General features: G+C 34.5%; 1 protein-coding gene across 1 annotated transcript in view; it reads left to right on the top strand.

Moving 5' to 3' along the window:
• Positions 1 to 10291: 10291 nt before the first annotated feature.
• The window catches only part of fuss (SKI family transcriptional corepressor fussel), a 171468-nt gene continuing 156426 nt past the window's right edge, over positions 10292 to 25333 (top strand). The window contains exon 1 of the mRNA XM_070112367.1: positions 10292 to 12286. The gene's annotated coding sequence lies outside the window, so the exon portion shown is untranslated. The remainder of the gene's footprint in view (positions 12287 to 25333) is intronic.

The raw sequence follows: 25333 nt of genomic DNA, 5'->3' as shown, positions 1-25333 counted from the left end.
CATAACCATTCACAATATTCATAATGACTTACCATTTTGTTTTGAAAATAAAAAAGTTGGTTCAATGAAACATAAAAAGTTGATTGGTGATTTAGCATCCAAAATCAAATATATTATTCATTATAAAAATTTGCAACAATGTATTAAACATGGGCTTATATTAAGGAAAATTCATAGAATTCTAAAATTTAATCAATCGGATTGGCTAAAAAAATATATTGATTTAAATAATTATCATAGAACATTAGCAGCTAACAAGTTTGAAGAAAATTTCTTTAAATTATTAAATAATGCGGTGTATGGAAAAACTATGGAGAATGTAGATAAAAGAGTAAATGTTAAATTAGTACAAGATTGGGAAAATACTAATATTGGAAGAAGAGGTAGAAAAAAAATAGGTGCTAGAGCCTTAATAGCAAAACCTAATTTCCACAGTCTAAGCAAATTTTCTGATAATTTAATAGCAATTCAAATGAAGCAAGTGTCAGTTCTGTACAATAAACCGATATATATTGGTTTTACCGTTTTAGAACTTTCAAAATTTAAAATGTATAGTTTCCATTATGATTATATCAAAGAGAAATATAAAAATAATATTACTTTGAATTATATGGATACTAATTCATTCATATATGATATTCAAACTGACGACTTTTATAATGATATTCGTGTTGACATTCCAAAATTTTTCGATACATCTTCATATCCAATAGAAAATATTTTTAATTTTCCTCGGTTCAATAAAAAGGTTCTAGGTATGATGAAGGATGAATGTAATGGAAAGTTAATAAAAGAATTTGTTGGTTTAAGAGCAAAAATGTATTCATTTAGAATTGATAATGATATAAATGAAACTAAGAAAATTAAAGGAATAAAAAAATGTGTAACTTCTACATTGAGTTTAAGTGATTTTAGAAAATGTCTATTAGAAAATAAATTGTATAATGCATCAATGTATACATTTAGATCTAAATTACATACAGTTTATACACAAAATATTTATAAAGTAGCTCTAAGCAATATAGATGATAAGCGAATTGTACGGGAAAATCATGTTGATACTTATGCTTATGGTCATTTTGAAACATTATAGTAGTACTTTATTATTGTAATATAAAAAAGAGAAAAATATAAAAAAATTGTATGTTAAATTATTTAGTTTTTATTAAATAAAAATTTTAAACATAATTGCCCACATATGACTGTGTTATATTTTTGTTTCTGTTCATAATTGTAATATATTGGTGGCTTCAGGTAATTAATCAGTTCTACCGGTGGTTGTAAATTTCCAAAACTATCAAAATATTCTTTATAATTTTTGTTTTTATAGTATGCTACCCAATGAGTACCAGGACAATCAGCATCATCTAAATTAAGAATTCCACATTCTTGTGATTTCGGCTTATTCGGTAAAGAATTTCGCATAAAAACTCCCCTGAAATGTTTCAGATGTTTACAATATTTCATTAAATCAACATCTGTTAATGGTCTTTTGGGTAGCTTTTTTATTAGTTTTTTGGATAGGGTCGTAAAAATAAACCATATCCCTTTTTATATGGCTTAAGGAATAAACCTTTACCCATAGCGATAGATTCCATATATCTATTATGGCGGGTAGCCTCAGCCAATTGCTCCTTTCCATTCTTGATATCATTTATAACTTTTGCTATAGCTGATCCAACAGATGCTATACCACCAAGTGCACCTAACGCCGTTAAAACAGGAAGGAGTGGTAAAATTCCACCAATTTTTGGGACTGGAATTATTCTCGGTATGTTAATTTGTTTATATTTAAAGCTAGACTTTATAGCATCTTGTGAAATTTTATAAGCTTCATTAAATGACTGCGGCTTCTTTTTGTTAAGCATATTGATTCCTTTTTTAACTGCTACCAAAAAACATTTGTTAGATGACACTTTTTTGTTTTTCATCTTTTTACGTTTTTTACATTTAGATGTATTTCTTTTTTTATTTTTCATACCCATTCCAAAGTTTCATTGCATTTGTAACGAACCAAGCGTTTGCTAGTTCTTTTAAATCACTATTATTAGATGTAACACGCTGCCAGGCTTTCTCAGGTAGAACTTTATCAGCTTGGTGTCTGTTATTTATATCTTTTGCTTGGGAATATGCAATATCATGTTCCCTGCACGCTGCATCTAAAGGATTTATACCCTTATCTCCTCTTTCTAACCGTTGTCTGAGCTTTGTTCCAGGTCCACAAAATTGATATCCGGGTAAATGAAGTTCAATAGGTAAAGAATTACTCAAATTATTTACAAAACCCTGACCAATCTTTTTATATATTAGACACATCAGGTGATTTTTTCTTAACAATATGGTTGAGTGTGGATGAGTGATGAGCTGTGATGAGTTTCAATTAAATGATATCTTTATTATAAAAGTGATGGTTTATATTGCTATAAATCTAGTAAACAAAATGAAAGTAGTTAAACAACGTCTCCAACTTAAGGTTAATAATGCCGACAATTATATAAATGTTAAAAATGTTACTAGACATAGTCCACTTTTACCAAATTCCATACGAGCTCTAATTGTGGGTCCATCAAATTGTGGAAAAACTAATGTTATGCTCAGTTTAATTGAAAGCCCAAACGTCCTTAATTTCCGAAATATATACATTTATTCAAAATCATTATACCAGCCGAAATATATCTATCTAAAAAGGCTTATTGATCCGATAAAAGGAATAAATCTTTATACATTTAGTGAAAACGTTGATGTTATCAAGCCCACTGAAGCCAAACCGGACTCAATTTTTATATTCGATGATGTAATATGTGGAAAACAAAGTACAATACGAGATTATTTTTGTATGGGTCGTCATAAAAACATTGATTCTTTTTATTTATGTCAAACATATACAAAAATTCCTAAACACTTAATTCGTGATAATGCAAACATGATTATTGTATTCAAGCAAGATAAAATGAATCTTAAGCATATCTATAATGATCATGTTATTGGAGATATGTTATACAAAACATTTTTAAAAATATGTACTGAATCTTGGAAAAATAAATACGGCTTTGTTGTTATAAGTAAAGATGATTCTATAAACAATGGTCGATATCGAAAGGGTTTTGATAATTTCATACAATTATAAAACATCCATACAAGCAAATAGCAGACCAGATTCTTATCAGATATACAACTGATAGGTAGCAGATTTTCAAACACTCGTTAAAGATCATGGCAAATAAACAGATGACTGTTTTAGCAAATATTGCTGGCTAAATGAGTTACGCCTCCCCCCTCCATACGCGCCACTGAGCGCCAACACACCACACCAACACGATCCACAAGAAGACTCCACCCACTAACACACACCATCACACCACGCAGACATCACACCCCACAGACACCCACACATACACATCACATCACACAACTCAACCTTCAAAAGGGGCTAACAGAGGACAAAACGGCTCCTTTTTTCGTTAGCGATCAAACCGACGAGACGTCCGAGATATTCCGCCCGTGCTACCCTTTTGTATACGCCGTGTTTTTACTTTAAAGTGAAAAAGGTGAGTGAGAAGTGAAACGAATAACTATTGGTCCTTCGAGCCCTAGTGGACGGCACTATGGGCAATTAAACATAAAAAAAAAAAAAAACAACAAAGTGCAGTGACAAAGTGCCAAAAAGTGAACAAAAACGAAAAAAGTGTGAGAAACAAAAAAAAAAAAAAAAAGTAACAAACACATATAGTGCAGTGCAGTGACACAAACATACATATATACATAGCTATATAAAAAAAAAAAAAAAAAAAAACATAAGTGCTGTGCAGTGCAGTGGAAAAACATATACACATACAAAAAACAAAAAAGAAAAAAAATATATATATATATATATATATATACATATATAAACATATATGAAAGAAGTGCGGTGCAGAGTGGCATACATATAATACATACACACATAGAAAAAAAACAACAAAACCAACAAAGTGCGCGAAATAATAAAAAAAAAAAAAAAATTACGAACGGGCGCGAATTTCAACAAAAAAAAAAAAAAAAAAAACAAAATTACATACAAAAAAAAAAACGGGCGCGAATTAAATAAAAAAAAAAACATGCCACTCTACAATAACAACCACACCAGCTCAACATAGTCAGCGCAGCCAAGCAGCAGAGGACTGGGCCACAGAAAGCACACGCACAAGCACATACGCATACAAATACCCCCAAATACCCTTGAGGCGGTACAAAGTGAGTTGTATCGATTCCATTTAGCATATGTATATATTCTCTTTTTGTATGTATGTTGAAATTTATGCCTTTGCGGTTTATTTTTTACAAAAACCCATCTTAATAAAGGCAATAACAAAAAAGAGCGGTTACCAAACTGTTTCTATATTTCGGTTTATTTTCCGGTAAAAACCGAAATACCGCTACAAGATAAAACAGTTTGGTAAAAAATATATATCGAACGAACTCTTGATTGCCTAACTGCTTACCGTTGTGTTCAAATACACAAAATATCTCTAAAACAAATAATTCAAGTATTTACTTGCACAAATTTCCAGCAATACCCCTTATACTTTATCAAGTATAAGCAGGATTGCGTAAAATAAGCAAAGGCAATCAAAAGCAAAAAAAAAAAAAACAAAAAACAAAAAAAAGCGAAAACATACAAAATAAATTTAAACATACATATACATATTATATTTAACATATATAAATATATACATACATACTATATTAGGAGAAAAACCTACAACATACATATAATACTAATACTTGCTATATATACATATATTATTAATAATTGATATACATACGTATATACATAAATTTCAATCGTATACCTGCGGTACATTTTTCTACTTTTCGCGGTCTTTTCGCACTGCGTACATATATTCCGTACAAATATATTACGTGAAATACATACGTATATACATAAATTTTAATCGTATACCTGCGGTAAATTTTTCTACTTTTCGCGGTCTTTTCGCACTGCGTACATATATTCCGTACAAATATATTACGTGAAATACATATGTACATATATACATAAATTGTACAAGAATACCTGCGGTATATTTTTTCCTTTTCGCGGTCTTTTCGCACTGCGTACATATATACACGCACCGGTATACAAACATACATAAGTACTTCGCTTCAAAGTCCACATTGGCAAATATTCCGCAATACCCCTTGTTCTTTGTTAAACAAAAACAAGTAGGATTGCATATATACATATAATATTCTAAGTCCACATTGGCACATACTCGCAATACCCCTTGTTCTTTGACCAACAAAAACAAGCAGGATTGCGCAAAGCATATTAAAATACAATATTACATACATACTTTATGTACAAAGTGCATTGATCTCTAAGACGAGCTCTCAATTGTGCATAACGACAAGTACATATGTATCAGCTGATCCGCTTATAGGTATACCCTATAGGAATTACGGACACATTATACATACAAATAAAAGTAAAAATAAAAACATTTGCGATTAATATTAATTAATTAAATAATATAAAAAAAAAACGATAAAAACCCGAAATACGCGTAATATATTCATTTAATTAAATAAAAACTCTTACTATCATAAAAGATAGGTACTCAAACGTGTTTAAAAAACGATATTAATTTGTTAACAAAAACCCTTATTTTCTTAAAAGAGGTTTCAAATATACATATATTTCTTACATTGGAAATATTTTATTTTATTTCGGCACATCTCTTAAATGAGTTCAGACTCGAAAGATTCGAAAACAACTTAGTTGCTAAAAGTTCCAAAAATGATTTCTGAAGAAAAGAGTCCATGTACACCTGCAGAAGCTACACGCTCAAAACAAGGTGCTACAAAACAAAAACGGGTGAAAGATATTTCATACACCAAATTTATCTCTGAGAGTGACAGTCTAATACGATACTGCACTCGATTTTCATCTTCGCCGATTCAGGACAATTCTGAATCGGTATTAGAAATTAAAAAAGACAATCTTGATAATTTTTGGACACGTCTCCAAGCTGCATATGACGCAATAGTAGAATCTGACGACTCAGATCTACCTGAAAATTTTAAATCCTCGGCTTACGCCAAATACGAAAACTGCTTAGACCAGTTCGAAGAAACAAAAGCAATGATTTCTGATCAATTAAAATTAATCAAAGCAATTGCACCTACTCCACAGCCAAGAGTAGAGCTGCCACAAATCCAAAGTCATGAAGCAAGTTCAGGCATCCATCTCAGGGTGCCCACATGTGATACAGAAATCTTTCATGGTGGTTATGAACAATGGCCGTCCTTCCGGGACATGTTTACTGCCGTTTACATAAACCATCCAAAATTAACAAATGCACAAAAATTGTATCACCTCCGATACAAAACAAAAGGTCAAGCAGGCGTTATAGTAAAACAGTTCGCACTAAATGACGATAATTTCAATTTGGCTTGGGAAGCTCTTAAATCAAGATTCGAAAACGAAAGAATATTGGTCGATAAACAAATATCGATATTAATGAACTTGCCAAAAATTCAAAGGGAAACTAGTGAGGAATTTATTAAACTTCAATCCACTGTTTCAAATTGTTTGTCGGTTTTATCGACACAAAATATTCCCACAGACAGCTGGGATCCAATACTGGTAAACATATGCACTGCCGCATTACCAGAAAAATCATTACTTCTATGGGAACAATCGCTCTCATCACGAAGAAAATGCCCCACGTGGCAACAAATGAAAGATTTCCTAACTACCCAATATGAAATCGCAGAAAGGGTAGATAAAAAAATGGTCAGAACGAAACCCGTTCAACATGACCTAAATAGAAGCTTCCACAGACCCCAAGCCAGTAGCAACAACAATTTAAATAGAAGCTTCTTCAAAAATCAAACGTTCACATCCGAACAGTACAAGCAAACGTCATGCGAACTGTGTACATGGGGGCATAAGCTCAAATCTTGCGAGAAATTCAAAAAAATGAATATTACCGATCGAAACAATTATGTACGAACAAAAAGGCTTTGTACAAATTGCCTTTCACATGCACATACACTTAAAGAGTGCGAAAGCAAATTTAATTGCGTTTATTGTCATAAACGACATCATTCAATGCTGCATTACAGCACATTTACCAGCTCATCCCCAAACAGCGCAAATATGAAAAGAGCCACGGGTTTAGTTGCAACAGCAAATCCCGAAGTGCGAAATCCCGAAAATTGCCAAGAAGCACCATGCTGCTCAAAGGCATTAAAAACCCAAACGCTACACAGCGAAAATCAAAGTAGAGTACTACTACCCACAGCAGTTGTCTCCATCGAACACCGAGGAGAACTGTTTAAACTTAGGGCCTTAATAGACCAAGGATCACAACGATCCTTCATAGCGTCTAGGGCACAAAATAAGCTACAACTGCCAACAAAACAAGCCAACTTTGAAATTACAGGAATGGGCGGAAGAGTAGTTCAAAACTCTAATAAAATCTGCTCCATTACCCTAACTTCCCCCAAGCGGATAAGCACATACAAGCAGAAGCTATAGTCTTACCGCAACTTACAAATATGCTTCCAAGCTATCATATAAATAGCAAGCATTGGCAAAAGGTTTCACACCTAAAGCTAGCAGATCCCAACTGCAACACTCCCGCTCAAATAGACCTTCTATTAGGCAGCGATCTCATTCCACAGATAATACTCGAAGGTATTGAAAAAATTTCAAATACACTTCTGGCACAAAATACTATTTTTGGATGAATCCTAAGTGGACTAGTTTCGGAACCAGTTACCACCATGACCACTCAGGTTGAGGAAATCTCAAACGAATACCTCAATTCACAATTAAAAAAATTTTGGGAGTTAGAAGAACTCCCCCCCATATCAATCACAACCCCTGAAGATCAGTATTGTGAAGACTTTTACAAAGCCACAACTACTAGATCAGATAATGGTCGGTACGTCGTACGACTACCACTAAAACAACAATTTCCTAACACACTCGCCTTAGGTCACTCTCGCACCTCTGCAATACAGCAGTTTTTAAGTATGGAAAAAAACTTACTTAAAAAAGGTGAGCTTAAGCCAGAATACGATGGCGTGTTAGAAGAATTCCTCCATTTAGATCACATGGAGGAAGTAAGCCCATGCGAAAAAATCATAAATGGCAAATATTACTCATTTTACTTGCCTCATCACGCAGTAGTAAAGCCAGACAAAAAAACAACTAAAGCAAGAGTTGTCTTTAATGCATCAAGATCTACTAGCTCGGGGAATTCCCTAAATGATATTCTATTTACGGGACCCACGCTCCAACCAGATTTAATGCTACTCATTTTAAATTGGCGTATATTCAAATACGTATTTAACGGAGACGTCGAAAAAATGTATAGGCAAATAGTCGTACATAAAGACGATCAAGATTTTCAGCGAATTATTTTCCGAAAATCTCCCAATAGTCCACTACGCGACTATAAACTTAAAACAGTTACCTTTGGCGTCAACTGTGCTCCATATTTAGCCATTCGAACACTCCACGAACTGGCAGAAAACACAAGGTCAGAATTTCCTCTGGCAACCAAAGTGTTAAAAACACAAACATATGTAGACGATATCTTGTCTGGAAGTCACAGTCTTCCACAAGCATACGAGTCACTCTCACAAGTGGTAAAAGCCCTCAAAACCGCAGGGTTTCCGTTGAAAAAGATAACGGCGAACCACCCTAATATCTTAAAGGACATACCTAAAGAAAATCTGTTGGATACCAATTTCCTTAAATTCGAAAAGGAAAGTACAACAAAAACTCTGGGGATCCAATGGAATGCGATATCTGACCAGTTTTCATACACTACAGAGTCAATATCTGCATTATCCGCCATAACGAAGAGACAAATTCTATCCTCTGTGGCGAAACTTTTCGACCCCGCAGGATGGCTTTCGCCAGTTATGATACAAGCAAAAATTCTAATACAAGAATTATGGCTAGATGGAACCGACTGGGACGAACAAGTAAAACCACTTCGTTTAGAAAAGTGGTCCCAGTTTGCAAACAATCTAAACGATATCTCACAGATACAAATCCCACGTTGGGTAAATTATGCCCCAGAGCACAAAGTCGAACTACACGGCTTCTGTGACGCCTCTGAAAAGGCATATTGCGCAACTATATATGTTCGCACACAAAGCGCCAATGCGACCACATGCCACTTACTAGTAGCAAAGGCAAAAGTGGCTCCTTTAAAAACAATAAGTCTACCACGACTTGAATTATGTGGAGCGCTACTACTGGCCAAACTCGTGTCCATCGTACAAACGCAATTAAACATGGCACAATATAAATTATATCTATGGTCCGATTCTGAAATTGTACTAGCCTGGTTAGAAAAACCACCACATGCATGGAAGACGTATATTTCCAATCGAACGTCTCAAATACTTGACCTAGTGGGATCAGCCACTTGGCGACACGTAGCCAGTGCTGACAATCCTGCCGATCTAGGTACAAGAGGGTGCAAACCGCTGCACCTTACCACCACCACCCTCTGGTGGAATGGTCCCCGATGGTTAACAGAATCTCCCGATTCTTGGCCACAATCGCCCATGCGCAATATAATAGCCCCAGAAAGTCAAAAAATCGACTCCTTTCACACAGCAGTGGAGGATACTGACATCCTTGAGCGATTTTCATCGTTCTCCCGAGCCCTCAGAGTAATCGCCTATATGTTAAAGTTCATAGAGCGACTTAAAATTAAAGTTAAGGGAGTTCCCTCAGAGTACCCCCAATGCGATACACTGACGCACCTAAAATTGCAAAAGGCAAAGGTCGCTCTAATCGCATCAACTCAAACGCGCTACTTCAGCCGCGATATAACACTATTAAGAGAATCAAAACCCATTGACAAAAGGAGTTCACTCTTAGTTCTTAACCCATTCCTAGACACGAAAGGTCTGCTTCGTGCGAATGGTCGGCTTGCCAATTCAAGCCTCACGTATAATGAACGCCACCCTCTAATCATACCAGAGAAATCTCGACTTGCCACTTTACTCCTCAATTATATCCACCTACTTATGCTCCACGCAGAACATCGCCTAATGCAACATATAGTCCGCCAAGAGTTCTATATTCCCCGACTTAAGCCCAAAATAAAAAAATGCATTTTCATGTGCAAGATCTGCACTCTGCATAAGCAGAAGTTGCGCACGCAGATTATGGCAGCACTTCCACCGGAACGCTGTAACTTCGCTCAGCCTTTCACAGTCACAGGTGTCGATTTTGCTGGGCCCTTTCAAATAAAGGCGTCCATGCTAAGGTCGCCCACCATAATGAAAGGCTATGTGGCTGTCTTTGTCTGTTTTACGACAAAAGCAGTGCACCTCGAGCTATGTACAAATCTGACTAAGGAGGCTTTTCTCGCGGCATTTGCTCGCTTCGTCGGACGACGCGGCTTCCCATCAAAACTAATGAGCGATAACGGCAAAACCTTCATTGGAGCCCAAAGAGCCACTGAAAAACAGTTTGTGGATTTTATTAAACAAGTATCACCTGAAATTGTTCAGAAGTATGCTCCCCAAGGCATTAATTGGCAGTTTATCCCCCCAAGCGCTCCTCATATGGGTGGTTTATGGGAATCAGCTGTAAAAAGCTTCAAATCCCACCTCAAAAAAGTAGCTGGAAATTATAAATTCAATTATGAAGAATTCACTACCTTATTAACTCGAATTGAAGCCGTTCTCAATTCTCGGCCACTCGCAACACTCTCGCAAGATCCCTCCGACTTCACAGCCCTAACTCCAGGGCATTTTCTCAAAGGAGCACCCATTCTGGCCATACCTGAGCCAGGCGTGGGGTCGCTATCCCTAGAAAAGAATCAAAATTCTCCATCATGATTTCAGCTGCCGATGGAAGGAAGAATACATCAAGGACCTTCATAAAAGGTACCGATGGAAAACTCCAGAAAAGGCACCACAGCTTGGAGACTGTGTTATCATAAACGATGATTGTCTACCCCCCACAGAATGGCGGCTTGGTCGCATAGAAAAACTATATTACGGTTCCGACGGTCATATACGAGTAGTTGATCTCCGTACTCAAAGCGGAACGCTGACAAGACCGCTCGTGAAATTATGTTTTCTGCCAACCGTATCTAATGACAAAACCGCAAATAACAAACAATCCGCTGATATTACCGCGACGCAAATGAATTAGTCGTATAACTAACCAATAAACCCGCAAACGACAAAACCGTTATAAACCAACCATTCTAACCGCAATGATCGATCAAATTGACGATCCATTCCTGCCACATACCGTGGCACATTCGCCATACATTTACGTGCCACAAATGTATAATCATTCCAACTTCTTCATACAGATCAATATGGAAGTAGATATGGCAGCAACACCGACGCCAGCTGTGAGGTCCGCCATGAATGTGCCGCGCCCTGGGGCAGCTCCAACACCACGAACCGCAGCGGCAATCGTCCCTGCAACCGCTCCCCGTAATGGCGCGCGACCACTACCACCTTCATCAGCACCGGCAACGGTGCCGCAACGCAGCCGATGCCCACTGTGTCGACGCACACACCGGCTGCAACACTGCAGCATTTTCCGAAGCATGCAGCCACCACAACGTCAGCAGGTTGCCCAAGCGCACGGGCACTGCCTAAACTGTTTGGCTACGCTCCACACGACACAGGAGTGTACGTCGTTTACGCTGTGCCAACTGTGCAATAGACAGCATCACACCATGCTGCACCGCACCCCAAAGCGGACCGTCGGGCCACAATTCGCCCCAAGCCGTAGATCGCAGCAGAGCAGCCATCAGGATCGCCCCCGAAGACAGGCGGCTCCACCTCCCTCCAGACCAAGGCGACAGGAGGCATCAACGCGGCGTCGGCAGCCCAGGCCAACATACCGCCGCTCCACTGGCCTCAGCAGTGTTGTTGCTACGCTGCAGCAACTACAGCGATTGCTAGGCTAAAATTCGCCTAGGGGGGCCGGGATGGCTAAATGAGTTACGCCTCCCCCCTCCATACGCGCCACTGAGCGCCAACACACCACACCAACACGATCCACAAGAAGACTCCACCCACTAACACACACCATCACACCACGCAGACATCACACCCCACAGACACCCACACATACACATCACATCACACAACTCTACACAACTCAACCTTCAAAAGGGGCTAACAGAGGACAAAACGGCTCCTTTTTTCGTTAGCGATCAAACCGACGAGACGTCCGAGATATTCCGCCCGTGCTACCCTTTTGTATACGCCGTGTTTTTACTTTAAAGTGAAAAAGGTGAGTGAGAAGTGAAACGAATAACTAATTGCTAAGACCAGAAAAGTATTAAAAGAAAAAATTAAAAGAATGAAATTGGGAGAATTGTATAGAATAAACTTGTTGGAGGATACATTTAAACCCATTTCAAAACCATTAAATGCATTAGTTGATAATTTTAAAAACTCTAATAAATATAGTGTTACTAATTTTAATGATAATGATGAAATTTGGGAGGCGGACAGTGTAAAAGAAAGTGAAGACATGAAAGTTGATTCATTACCAACCGTTAATATTTATATGAATGTTGATGATCTTGATTTAGAATATTCTCCAGGTAGTTCTCGGAAACAAAATGTTAAGAAGCGAAATCCTGTTAATATCATTAATGAACAATGCCTTGATAAAAAACAAAAATTAGATAAAGTTGCTAGCGTTAAACAAAAAATAAATTTTATGAATGACCCCGAAAGGCCACCATCGTATATTCCAAGTAAACCTCATGATGATTAATTACTAAAAGCAGCTACTCAAAGCAATGTAATGAAAATTAAAACAAATATTTATAATAAAACTGAAAGGCCAAAAGCTATTGATACCATTAATGAACAATGTTTTGACAAAAAACACAAATTAGATAAGGTTGTTAGCGTTAAACGAAAAATAAATTTTAGGAATGACCCAGAAAGACCAGCATCGCATATTCCAAGTAAACCAAACGATGATGAATTACTAAAAAAGGCTGTAGAAAACCTAAGACAAGTTGAAAAGTATAATGATAATACTACACCAACTGAAAATTATATTTTAAGAAGAATTGAAAAAGACCCTGATCTATGGGAAAGACATAAATTTGTAAAACGCCAGTCTTATATATACAGATCGGAAAGAAAAAATGGAAAATGACACCAGGTCTGTTTGAGTTAATATTTCATAAAAACCCCCAACATTATAAAAAGTATGATTTGAAGAGTTATCGAGAGATTTTATTAGAAACAAGTGCTCACAAACGTAATTATAACCCAAATAGTCAAATAAAGGGAACAAAATCATTTAAATATCTTTATATTATCAGGAAATTATTCAATTATAATCCACACTCGTTCATAAGTGGTAGAGGTTTATTGAAATCATTCGATAACCGTAAAAATATTTATCAATATTGGGATAACCCTAATGAGTTGGTGGATAGATTGAGATTGCTTATATCTTCAACAAGTGCCGGACATAACAACCATCAAAACGAAATTATATCAATTATTGAAGAGTTGCGAGAAGCAAATATTATTAAATAATATGAGTATAAATAAATTTGGTCATTCCTCACTTGGCAATAGTAGGTCAAAAGTGAATCTAGACCGCAACAAAAATCTTAATTTGAACAAGAAGAGAATAATTAACCTAGCTGCTCCTATAGAAGATAATGATGCCATTTCGAAAGTATTTTTTTTAGAAACGTTAAATAAGATGAAAAACAAATTAGAACATCAAATCAATGAAATAAATGTAATCCTGAATAATAGTATTTAAATGATGTATCAATTATTGAGGATCTAATAGACCAACGAATAAGAGGTGCATGTGGGGAAGAATTACATAATATAAATAACTATTTAACAACTATTGAGGACTATTTGTTGCGTTTCGTTGTGGCGAAACAACATCCTACTGACAAAGACGTTGAAGTGCTTAAAATAAAATTCCCTACTATAAAAGGACTAACAAAATGAATAACCAAAGAGCTATTGTAGAAGAATTACATAAACAAGCTAGAAAAAAATTTAAACGAAGACGTGTTATTATTAAAACAATCGATGATTTGTGGCAAGCTGACTTGGTGGTAATGACGCAGTATTCAAATAGTAATAATCAGTATAAATATCTTTTAACTGTAATCGATACATTTTCTAAAAAAAGCTTGGGCCGAAGCAGTTAAAGATAAAACTAAAAAAAATGTAACAAATGCAATGGCTAATATTTTCAACTCAAGTAACCGAATCCCGAAAAACCTACAAACAGATGATGGAAAGGAATTTTATAATATTACTAATTTTAAAAGATAATTACAAACAAAAAATATCAATCATTATTCAACATTTTCTTCATTAAAAGCATCTATAATAGAGCGATTCAATAGAACATTAAAAGGAATGATGTGGAAAGATTTTAGTTTTCGGGGAACTTATAAATGGATTGATATCTATAACAATTTAGTCAATGATTACAATAATACTATTCACAGAACCATCAGAATGACTCCAAATGATGTAAATTCCTCGAATGAACAACATTTATTGAACACCGTATACAACAATTTAAAAGTTTTTCATAGACCAAAATTTAATATAAATGATTAGGTTAGAATAAGTAAATATAAACATGTATTTGAAAAGGGGTATACACCAAATTGGACAACAGAAGATTTTAAAATAAAATCAATTAGAAACACAAATCCTACAACATATATACTTGAAGACTATCAAGGTAATACTATTAAGGGAGGATTTTATGAATATGAATTAATGAAAACTAAACTCCCTCATGTATATTTAGTTGAAAAAGTTTTGAGACGTCGAAACTATAGAGTTTATGTTAAATGGTTAGGGTTCCCTTCTGAATACAATTCCTGGGTGAATGTTAATGATATAAATTAAGAAAGAAAACAAATAAATATATGTATATGTAATATAAATAAAAAAGTGTTTTAAAAATTATTTCAGTCAGGTATTTAATGATAACCTAACAACATGTCGATTACATTAACAATAAATGGTAATTCATCTATACTGGTTGCAAATTATTTCCCCCCCATAGAACTCAAACAAGGTAATGTTTGTGGGTTAATTAGTTTTGACTCGTATCATACAATTCCAAATGTAGACGAAGAAAACAATTTGTTTCACATTGGTTGGAGTGTTATTGAGATATCTGTTGGAACATATGAGCTAGATGATATAGTTGAGAAAATTACCAACACATATGAACCTTTGAATCGAGGGTTTATTAATATAAAAGCTAATCCTAATACATTTAGAACCGAAATTATGAGCTATCTCGAAGAAGTGAATTTTAATAAAAAATACTCAATTGGTCCATTACTAGGTTTCAGTAAAAGAATATTGGAGCCAGGGATTGTTCATTACTCTGACAATCCAATCGATATATCAAAAATAAATACAATATCCGTTGAATGCAATATCATCAATGGATCACATATAAACGAAACATCTATGCATACAATACATCAGTTTTCTCTTAGAGTTAGCCCAGGTTATAAAATTACAGAAATACCTATTAATGTTATATATTTACCAGTTAATACTCGTCAAATAAGTACTCTAGTTCTTAAAGTTGTTGATCAAACGGGTAACCTAGTTAATTTTTGTGGAGAAGCCATATCGATAAGACTACATTTAAAACCTATCTAACGAAAAATAATGATAATTTTTAATAAAAAGCCACTACATACAGCTTTATGAATAGTTTTCATCCATCATCAAAAGTATTGGGTACAAAAACAAAAAATCTACGCCATAAAAAAGAAAATTCTATTGTTCAACATAAAATTGATTTAACCCCATCGAATAAGGAGTTTCTAATAAGTCTGGGATTTAATTTAAAAAAATGAGTGCTATAATAAATGTTTTGTATAACCCCATTTTTGATAAAAGTATAATAAAAAGGGATTCTCATAGCTACATACCATACTTACAATCGTTTCAAAACAATGATGAAATTCGGATTCCTATACAAAAGCAAGACCTATATGTGCTAGCCAATGAAAGTATTATATACATTGAGGGGTTCATATCAAATACCGAGTCAATAGTTTCAAAAACTGTGCAGCTGCTAAATAATTGTATGTCCTATTTATTCGAGGAGATACGATATGAAATAAATGGAATAGAAATTGATTGCACTAGAAAGTTGGGTGTTGCAACAGAAATGAAAAATTATGTATCACTTAACGAATTTGAGAGTAAAAATCTAAAAAATGCAGGGTGGTGTCCGTTTGAAAATATTAACCTAAAGACTGGACATTTCAATTTTTGTATTCCGTTGAAAAACCTGCTTGGATTTGCTGAAGATTTTGATAAAATTATTGTTAATTGTAAACATGAATTAGTTTTAATATGAGCAAAAGACGATGATTGTGTTATGAAGACAACCACACCAAATGAAAAGCTTTCGTTAAAACTTTTAAACATTACATAGAAAGTGCCACATATTCAACTTTCAGACTCGTATCGGTTAACTATGTTGAGAACAATTAATAGTAAGCAACCACTAAATATTTCGTTTAGAAGTTGGGATGTCTATCACAACCCCTCTTTAGAAAAAATCATGAATATCTTATGGAATGTTAAAATGGTTGGCGAAAATGAAAGACCTCGCTATATTCTTTTAGGATTTCAAAATGTAAAGAAATTTAAACATTGTGACTTATTAGATGTTAAAGTTCACCTTAACTCCACTACATATCCATATGATAATCTAAATATTAAATTTGATCGAAATCGTTATGCTCTATTATATGACATGTATTTGAAATTTCAACAAAGTTATTATGGACACACTCCACAACCACTTTTATCACCTGATCAATTTATTGAAATTGCCCCAATAATTGTTTTAGATGTAACACATCCAAATGAATCTATAAAAAAGCGGACCCAACGATATTCGGATTGAGCTAAAATTTAATAAGACCGTCCCTGATAACTCCACTGCTTATTGTATACTTAACCATGATAAAATGTATGAATATATTCTATTAACAAATGTTGTTAAAAAAATGATTTAAAAATTAGAAAACATTTTATGAAACCACATAAATGTTAAGATTGATCATTTTGTTGTTATTTTTTAATCGCTACCGTTTAATTTATGTGAACGTTCGTGAGAATTTTATATTTATATTTTTTAACGAACGTATAAAAAGCCTTCCATTAAAAATATATTTCATTATTAATTTTCAAAATGTTTGCGATAGTAGATGTACAAGGTTTCAAAGCATACAATAATAGATTTATTGTAAAGGAAATAGCTGTGGTCTTCAACAATGAAGAATTCCATTGTTTCCACATCGAAGCTCCGTTTGAATTTTCTGACCTGAGTAAGGATAACTAACGGCAAGCTAATTGGTTAATATTACACCACCATAATTTATTATGGTCCTATGGAAGTGATAAGTTTAAAGCTGTAAGAAATTATTTGATATCAGCGTTGAAAAACTTAAAAGTGTTTGTAAAGGGAGAAGAAAATAAATTGTAGATAGCAGAGTTCCTTCAAAAGCCGGTGTTTAACATTGAAGAGGAGAATACACAATGTAATGTAATGAATCTTTCTAGATTATACAATTTACATCCAGATACTGTGCGTTGTCAGTATCATTTTAATAATGATTGTAATGTAAAAATCAATCGACTACAAATTCGTTGTGCTTTAAAATCAGCATTAATTTTGTATAACAACATAATGGATAGTAATTTAAATTATAATGAAATAAAATAGAATTTGAAATTTTAAGCTTTATGTTTTTATTTTAAAGGCTGAGAAGAAGAAGAAAAGTAAGTATATAAATACATATTTTTCAAATATCAAGCTCATTATAAGTTGTCGTTGATGATAAAGGGATATAACACAATGGAATTTAAATTTTATATTTCATTATTACTTGTTTTCAAAGCTGCCTATGGGGCTCCATTTTGGGAAAAACTAGATAATAAAGGGCTTGCAATAAATCAAAACTCGAAAAGTATTCAATTTAATTTAACATTACCGAATAGTAATGATATTTTACAAATAAATGTTTCATTATTATTACTGAAACAAAGTGAGTCTCTTTTAACGCATTATGGTAAAGAAATTTAAGTTTTAACAACGACGTTATCATCATCATCGTCATCGACCCCCATTGTAGAGACAACACAGCCATTTCCAGCCCCTACAGAAATAACTCAACCATCTACAACAATCACCCTCAAACAAACACCCTCATCTACTGTTGACTTTACAACTGAAGGGAAGCCCGTGAAAGTTTTTACTATAGATGAAGCTATAGAGGCATTTCGTAGAGGGATTATTGAAAAGGAATCTGATATTGGAGGAATTATTGAGGCAAAACAAGCATTTTATCGACATTTCAAATTGGAATATGATAATTTTGATATACCGATTCGTTGTACTTATGATAGTAGATATGTTGAGAAAATGGTGAGCATCAATATATTTGAATATCGTGAAATTGAAACTGAACGAATTCTATGTAATGGTGACATTGAAACGGTGTTAATCCAGGATAAAACATATAAAAGACCAAATGTAGAAATAATTGATGTTAAAAACTATAGACAAACATATAATATGGTCACTGTATAACGTGTGTTCGACGTATATAGAAAAAAACGATGAAATTGACTAATTTAATAAAAATTCTACTTCTGCACCTGTTGTATTTAAGATATGGAACAAGCTACTACTATAATCAATTGATGGATCAAAATCAAAATATAAGTAGCTTTAGAAATTTTGAAAATAGTAAACATTCTAGTTTTGAATACAACATTCCAAACACTTCTTTACGTTTAAAAATAAATGTAACAATTCAATTGATAGATAAAAGTCATCCTGAGCTGAACCCTACAACAACAACAACAACCCAGAGCCCTTGGGAATATTTTAGACCAACTTACTCCGATCAAATTACAAAGACAAATAATACAAAAAGAAGTGTATACACCATACTCGATGCTATTGACGCTTTTAAAAATGATTTAGTTATAAAGGAAACGAGAATTGGAGGTATTATTGAAAGTCCAGGGGTTTTCTATCGTCATTTCAATTTAGTTTACGATAATTGTGAAATTCGAATTAAATGCTCTTATTATAGCAATAATGAAAAGCGTACTCTAAACATCTATTGCTTTGAATTTCCGGAAAACAATACGGAGAAATTAACTGATAGAGAAGCATTACATGAACGCACTTCATACGATATAAACCCAACGATAATTCATGTTAATCGTTATTATCAATCATTACATATGAAGGTACAGTAATCTCAAAGACATGTCATCATCAGCTGCGGATATATTTATTTTTTTTAAAAAACTTTGGACATTTTTTACCCGAAGGGCAGAAGAAAAGACTTTTAGATATTCATTCAAAAATCGAATATAGAGATAAATTAAGTAAAATAAAGAATCATTTCGGTGAACATTACGAAGACTGCGTTTGGTCGAATTCTAATTGCAGAGATGGTCCAGACACTTGCCATTGCTCATTCCTAAATCGCCTGGACGAGGAAGCCTACAACATTTTAGATATTTATACAAAAATTTATAACCAATTTCACTGTAACCATTGTAAATAAATCACATCTGAAAAACACATCCTTAAATAAAAATAATTTTTATTTTATTTTATTTATAAATTTAATTTATTTTTTATTTTAATAAATCAAATAGAATATAAAAACTACTAAACCATAAAGCTTAAAATTTAATAAGTTATCTCCCCCTCCGAAAACTCTAATGTTCCAGCACCAAAGGGCCATAGAGTCCCTGTGTCCTTAATAGAAAGGTTGATCGAGGCAGTCAAATTCCCTGCCTCTATATCACTTGGGTCGATGTTCTCTAACAACAATTCTATTTCTATATCTAAAAATGCTGGCTGCTGACGGAGAAACCACCTCAACTCGCCGGTTATATCTTCAAGGAGCGCTTGTCGCTCCACACTATCCTCCAGGATATGCTTCCACTTGGCGAACAGATTTCTGTTGAGATCATCGCGTAAAACGTGCGCGTAATAAAAAACAGTTTGTTTATTTTTAAACACGATCATTGTTATTTGAATAATTTAAAGGAGCTAACCTGAGCTTTTATAGTTTAAACGAAATAGCGATTAAAAAATATCAACAAATGGAAATGCAAGGAAAAGTACGAAAATGGTGCATGCAGGCTTGCACCAAAGTGATCTAGAACCGGCATTTCTATACTACTCAAAAATAAAACTAACGATTGCTTTGCAGCTCTATAAAATGCTATAACTTAGCACTAAATTGACGCCGGTATTCGGGCAGCAGTCTCAGGTCACTTATAGTGACTTTTCGGATTCTAGTGAATTTGTCTCGTCTCTAATTAAGCCAAAATAGTACCAAATTTTTAAGTTTTCGAATAAGTCACTGCAATTATTTTGTGAAGATGGAGAAAAATATTGCACTATTTTATATTGAAATGAAAAATAAGAGGAGGAAGAAAAGTGATGCATCAATAATTGTAATACTAGTGAATAATCAGCAAGTTGTTTGTTTTTTAACGTTACTCGCAGGCGCGATTTGGTGCAAATGCAAATGCGAGATAGGGAAGACCCGTTTTGTAAGAGGAAAATACGTTTAGGAAATTCGTTCGCTTGCTGGGTCCTGGTAGTAGAACTAAAACTTAACATAACCAACAAAATTCGGCTATTGAATTTGAGCTTCGAGTAAGTTAAACGTCCATTTGTTCACATAAAAAGGTCACCGTTGAAATAAATATTTATTTTCATTTTAGTTTCATTCATTTACTTCCTTTGCAATAGCTTATACCAAAGTTGTGTCGGAAATGGGGTTTTTTCGGTTATGAGCCAAGCTAGCATATGAACCACATTTGTAAGCATGTAAGCGAAACGAAACATCAGAAAGTAATCCCGAAATCGATGGAGGAATACAACCGGGTTAAAGTAAGGTAAATTCAATCTATAAGAAGTTCAAAGGAAAATGCATGCAAGTTAGGTGTTTTTACAGTTTTCATACCAAATTTGGAATAAAAGGTTTTATCAGTCACCGACTATCCCTAGTGCCGAGCAGACGTGTTTTTTTTCCTTTTCGTTGTCCTCTTTTCCGCCTGAGCGGAAGTACGGTTTCTATTTGTGTTATAGTTACTTCACATTGTGTTTGTATATATATATAGTAATTACAAACTTATAACTTGGGACATAAGAAACAATGGCCCTCGGGCCTCTCAATCGTGGGGATAACAGATTTGCCTTGCTGGCGTCTGACACCCAACTAAAACGAAAAAAAATATAAAAAAAAACAATTTGAGCCTTTTTCTAATCTTACAGAAATAGAAGTGAAAAATCCTAAATACGTTGTAATATCGTCCGTAGATATAAATAAACCATTAAATAAGTATAATTGCTTTGCAATTCATTCCGCATTAAAATTAGTATGCAAATACATCATGAAAATCACAGAACTACGCGACGCTGTCTTTGCCTATTCAAAAAATAAATTTTTACACGGTGTCTGTAAAGTGAATACGAAATACCAATTAAAACTCAATTATATTAAAGGTACAATATATGCCCTATACCTAAAAGACCTAAGTGAAGAGGAAATCATTAATAACTTATCTGACCAAGGAGTTGTTGAAGTGTACAAATTTTCCAAAAATAAAGTTTTGATAAGTACCAAATTCTCAACCACATAGATGTCATATGGCATTTCGTTAAGGTTAGACTATGTTTTCCAAACCCTATGCGATGCAAAAACTGCGGGAAATTACTTGTAAATCATACTGCAAAACGCTGTAACAACACAAAAATATGCAATCGCTGCAATCGCTGCAAACTACCTCCCCATAATCTTGGAACTGCGATTTATTTGACCCTGAATCTGCAAGAATATATATATGTATTTAGGTAGTTGTATAGAAAATTGTTTGTACCACCATGTGGTTCGAAAAATACTAAAACAATACTTTCCATCATTTCAAATTAAAACTACCGTCAACCTCGACATTGAACAACAGCGATCCGTGGCAGCCAGCTTAACCGAGTGTTGGAACACCTTGTTCATGCCACTAAAAAATACGACATGTTATAAAATGTTGCTGATTAAGCCATTGGATTATACACTACAGCTATGAGCGAAATCGGATCACAACCACGCCTATTTCCCATATAACACAGTTTTAAATTGCATCTTATTCTTTCACTTTCCAGTATGCAAATCAAGCAACAATGAGTTTATCAGTTTATTTAAAATTTTGCGTGAATAATCTGTTTAAAGTATGGCACCTTGTTACCAAAAATTGTCTTGATCGAACCAAAACTGTTCAAGCCTCTAAGTACTGAATATGTGGACCCCAGTGCCTATAGTTGACTTTTTACCGAAAATATCGGTCAGTTGTAAGAGATATAATTGGAATTCATAAAATCGAATAAATAAATGAAACTCTCGATAATCGCATGTTTTTGTGTTAAAAATGAGTAGAATCGGATCAATACTTCCTATTGCCCTCATATACCTAATATAAAGATTATTGAACTTCCGCGTGACTTCACACCGCATATATTGGCCAATATGTGAGTTATCACAATTAAAATGAGAGTGCGTGTTTTGCTCATAACAAGGTATCTTTGTGCCTAAAATGGGGCAAATCGGGTGAATTTTAGGTAAAATTTTACCTAGCCCCCATGTAACTACTTGTAATATCAGGATTTTCGAACATTCGTCTGACTTTACTCCATATGATTGGTGATGGTATATGAGGTACCTTAATGAAACAGTGGGAGAATTTTATTAGTCTGTGGCATGTTAGTAGTATGTGGTATTGGCAAAAATTGATAAAATCGGGTTAATACTACCCTCAAATTCCATATACTAATTATAATGCTTTTCGTTCTTACCAGTTTTAAGCCGAATATGTCGGTCAGTGAGTATTAATATGTTTTTATGTATAAAATAGCTTCAAATATGCTCTCGAGTATAGCTGAGCAATGTAAAACTAATATCTTTCTCTATCCCCAATATATATATGATTTCCGTCTTTCCACCTGACTTTAAACTAAGAGTTAAAGTTTTTTAAACTTATGAAATGTAAGGACTGCCCTAAAAATTGACACTAAAAACTTCCGCCAAATATGTAATTACAGTGAATAGAAACACGTGTGATGGCTTGGTTAGCCCTTATGTTAGTAACGGGGTACCCACCGCTGTGTATTTGTGTTAATAGCTTAAAAACATTCAATATTTAATTTTAAGCTCTCAAATCGTCGTTTTTTAACTTAAAAGAAAGCTATTTGTCATTAATGACATTGAGCACATTTTACACGATTAACTGAGTGCTCGTCACACACAGGTTGGTGACAATTGGCACAGGTCTTACGTGTCTTTCGCCGTCTTCTTATTGGCAAAGCATTGCAGACATGACAAGATCCTATTACTTTTTCCTTCCGGTTTTATCTTTTGGAGTCTCTGCACCAGGATTTATCAGGACTGTTTCTGTCAGTATATGGCCTAATACACTTTCAATGGCAATCTTTGTTGTGATTCGCCGTGCGATGTTCAAGCATCGGCAATGCTAGTTCTTCACTTAGTTTACACATAAATTGACGACGTTCTGTCGTTTTTTTGACAATCATTTTATTATTTTCATAATAAATTATATGTGCCGCAAGTGAAGAAATATCTAGCATGTTGAAGAACATTGCCATTGGCTATCTCGAAGATCGTCGTTGACTGGTGTATCTCCGCACCATTTGGTCCATTGTGTCAACGCCAGCTTTATAGTTATTATACAAATTTATTATATTTGGTTTTCGTTTAGCGTCATCACCAACTGATATATCTGAATGCATTGTCGATATCAGAATGATAGCTTTATTTTTTTTAGGAACGTAGGAACACATGGTAACCTTTTCGTGAAATCCAAAAACTGTCGAATACTGCTCCCGTGTCTTATTCGCTCCCATAACACTAGGGATGTAAGGTTTATTCTTTTTAAGCGTGCCAATTATAGTAATATTCCACGACAACAAATGTTTAGCAACCGGTACAGTACTAAGGAGGTTATCCATGCAGATGTTTCAACCACTACCTCGGTACGGAGCCGCCAATTCTTTCACTACTCTTTCACCCTGATTTTTTTCTCGAGTATTATTTGTTTTACCAGTGTAGATAATCGCTTGCAAAGGATATGCGTTTTCTGGATCACAAATCCACCAGATCTTTATACCATACTTAGCTGGTTTCGATGAAATATATTGAGTAAATCCAGTATGGCCGTCAAATTAGCTGTTGGTTTGTACATCTGAGCCTTATTTGAATTCAACATTGTCCACACATCACGAATTGGAGCTGCCTTGTCTTCTTTTTTACGTTCACTTCAAGTATTACCATCGTCGAATCACAAAAAACGCAGCATATTATGGAATGTCGTCAATCCCATCGCCGCGCCCTACAGCGGATAAGAATTGGAGTGCCACATGTCAAATGTATGATCTGTATTCGAATTATTTGCTCCAGCGCAAATCAAGATACCGAATAACGAATAAATTTTGGGTATCGTAACGGACTTCTATTGATGCTGTGAGTTTGGATGGTTAGCATTGTACTCTTGGGAAATTGCTTCAGCTTTTTTATTAGTGTGACGGACGATTATATCAACCATTTCGTAGGTACAAATTTGTTTGAAAGTCTCGCTAATTGACAACGTTTCCGTACTGCGATGAGGCCCACTCCGCTGGCGTACAACATTATGAGCTGCGGTCTGATGCTGAGTTGGCGGAGTTTTGTTTCACACTATTTTATCTTTGGCAATAAAACTCCCAGATGGTTCTTGAGCTCTTCCTAAAATAATAATAACAACATTAATTAGTTATTTAAGAAATATAATTATTATTTCAATCATTGCTAAGAACAAATATTTTACTACCTACAGGCTCAGCTGTTTCTACTTCATTGTCATCATCCTCACTCTCGCTACTCTCAACTTCTTCTTCTACTGCTGAATTCTCTTCAGCGATTTCTTCTGTATCTTCAGAATCTTCTGGTTCGTCACGCACTGAATTACCTTGTTGATTTTGATGTCTAGCTCTATTTGCTGGAATCCAGTCTTCGTCATCGCTATCAGAAACCCTACTCGAATCACTGCCGTGTTCTCCAAGTAGTTTCCTCAAGTACTCATTCCATTCGGTTGCACAAAATGTAATTAAAATATTTACAAATGTTAAATATATGTAACGTTTACTTACCGAGGATAGTCAGCTCTCGATAATTGTTCCATAGCTGTATTTTTCACT

This window comes from Bactrocera oleae, chromosome X (assembly GCF_042242935.1).
Source record: "Bactrocera oleae isolate idBacOlea1 chromosome X, idBacOlea1, whole genome shotgun sequence".
NCBI classification, from domain to species: Eukaryota; Metazoa; Arthropoda; class Insecta; order Diptera; family Tephritidae; genus Bactrocera; species Bactrocera oleae.
This window is presented reverse-complemented; position numbering and strand designations above follow the sequence as displayed.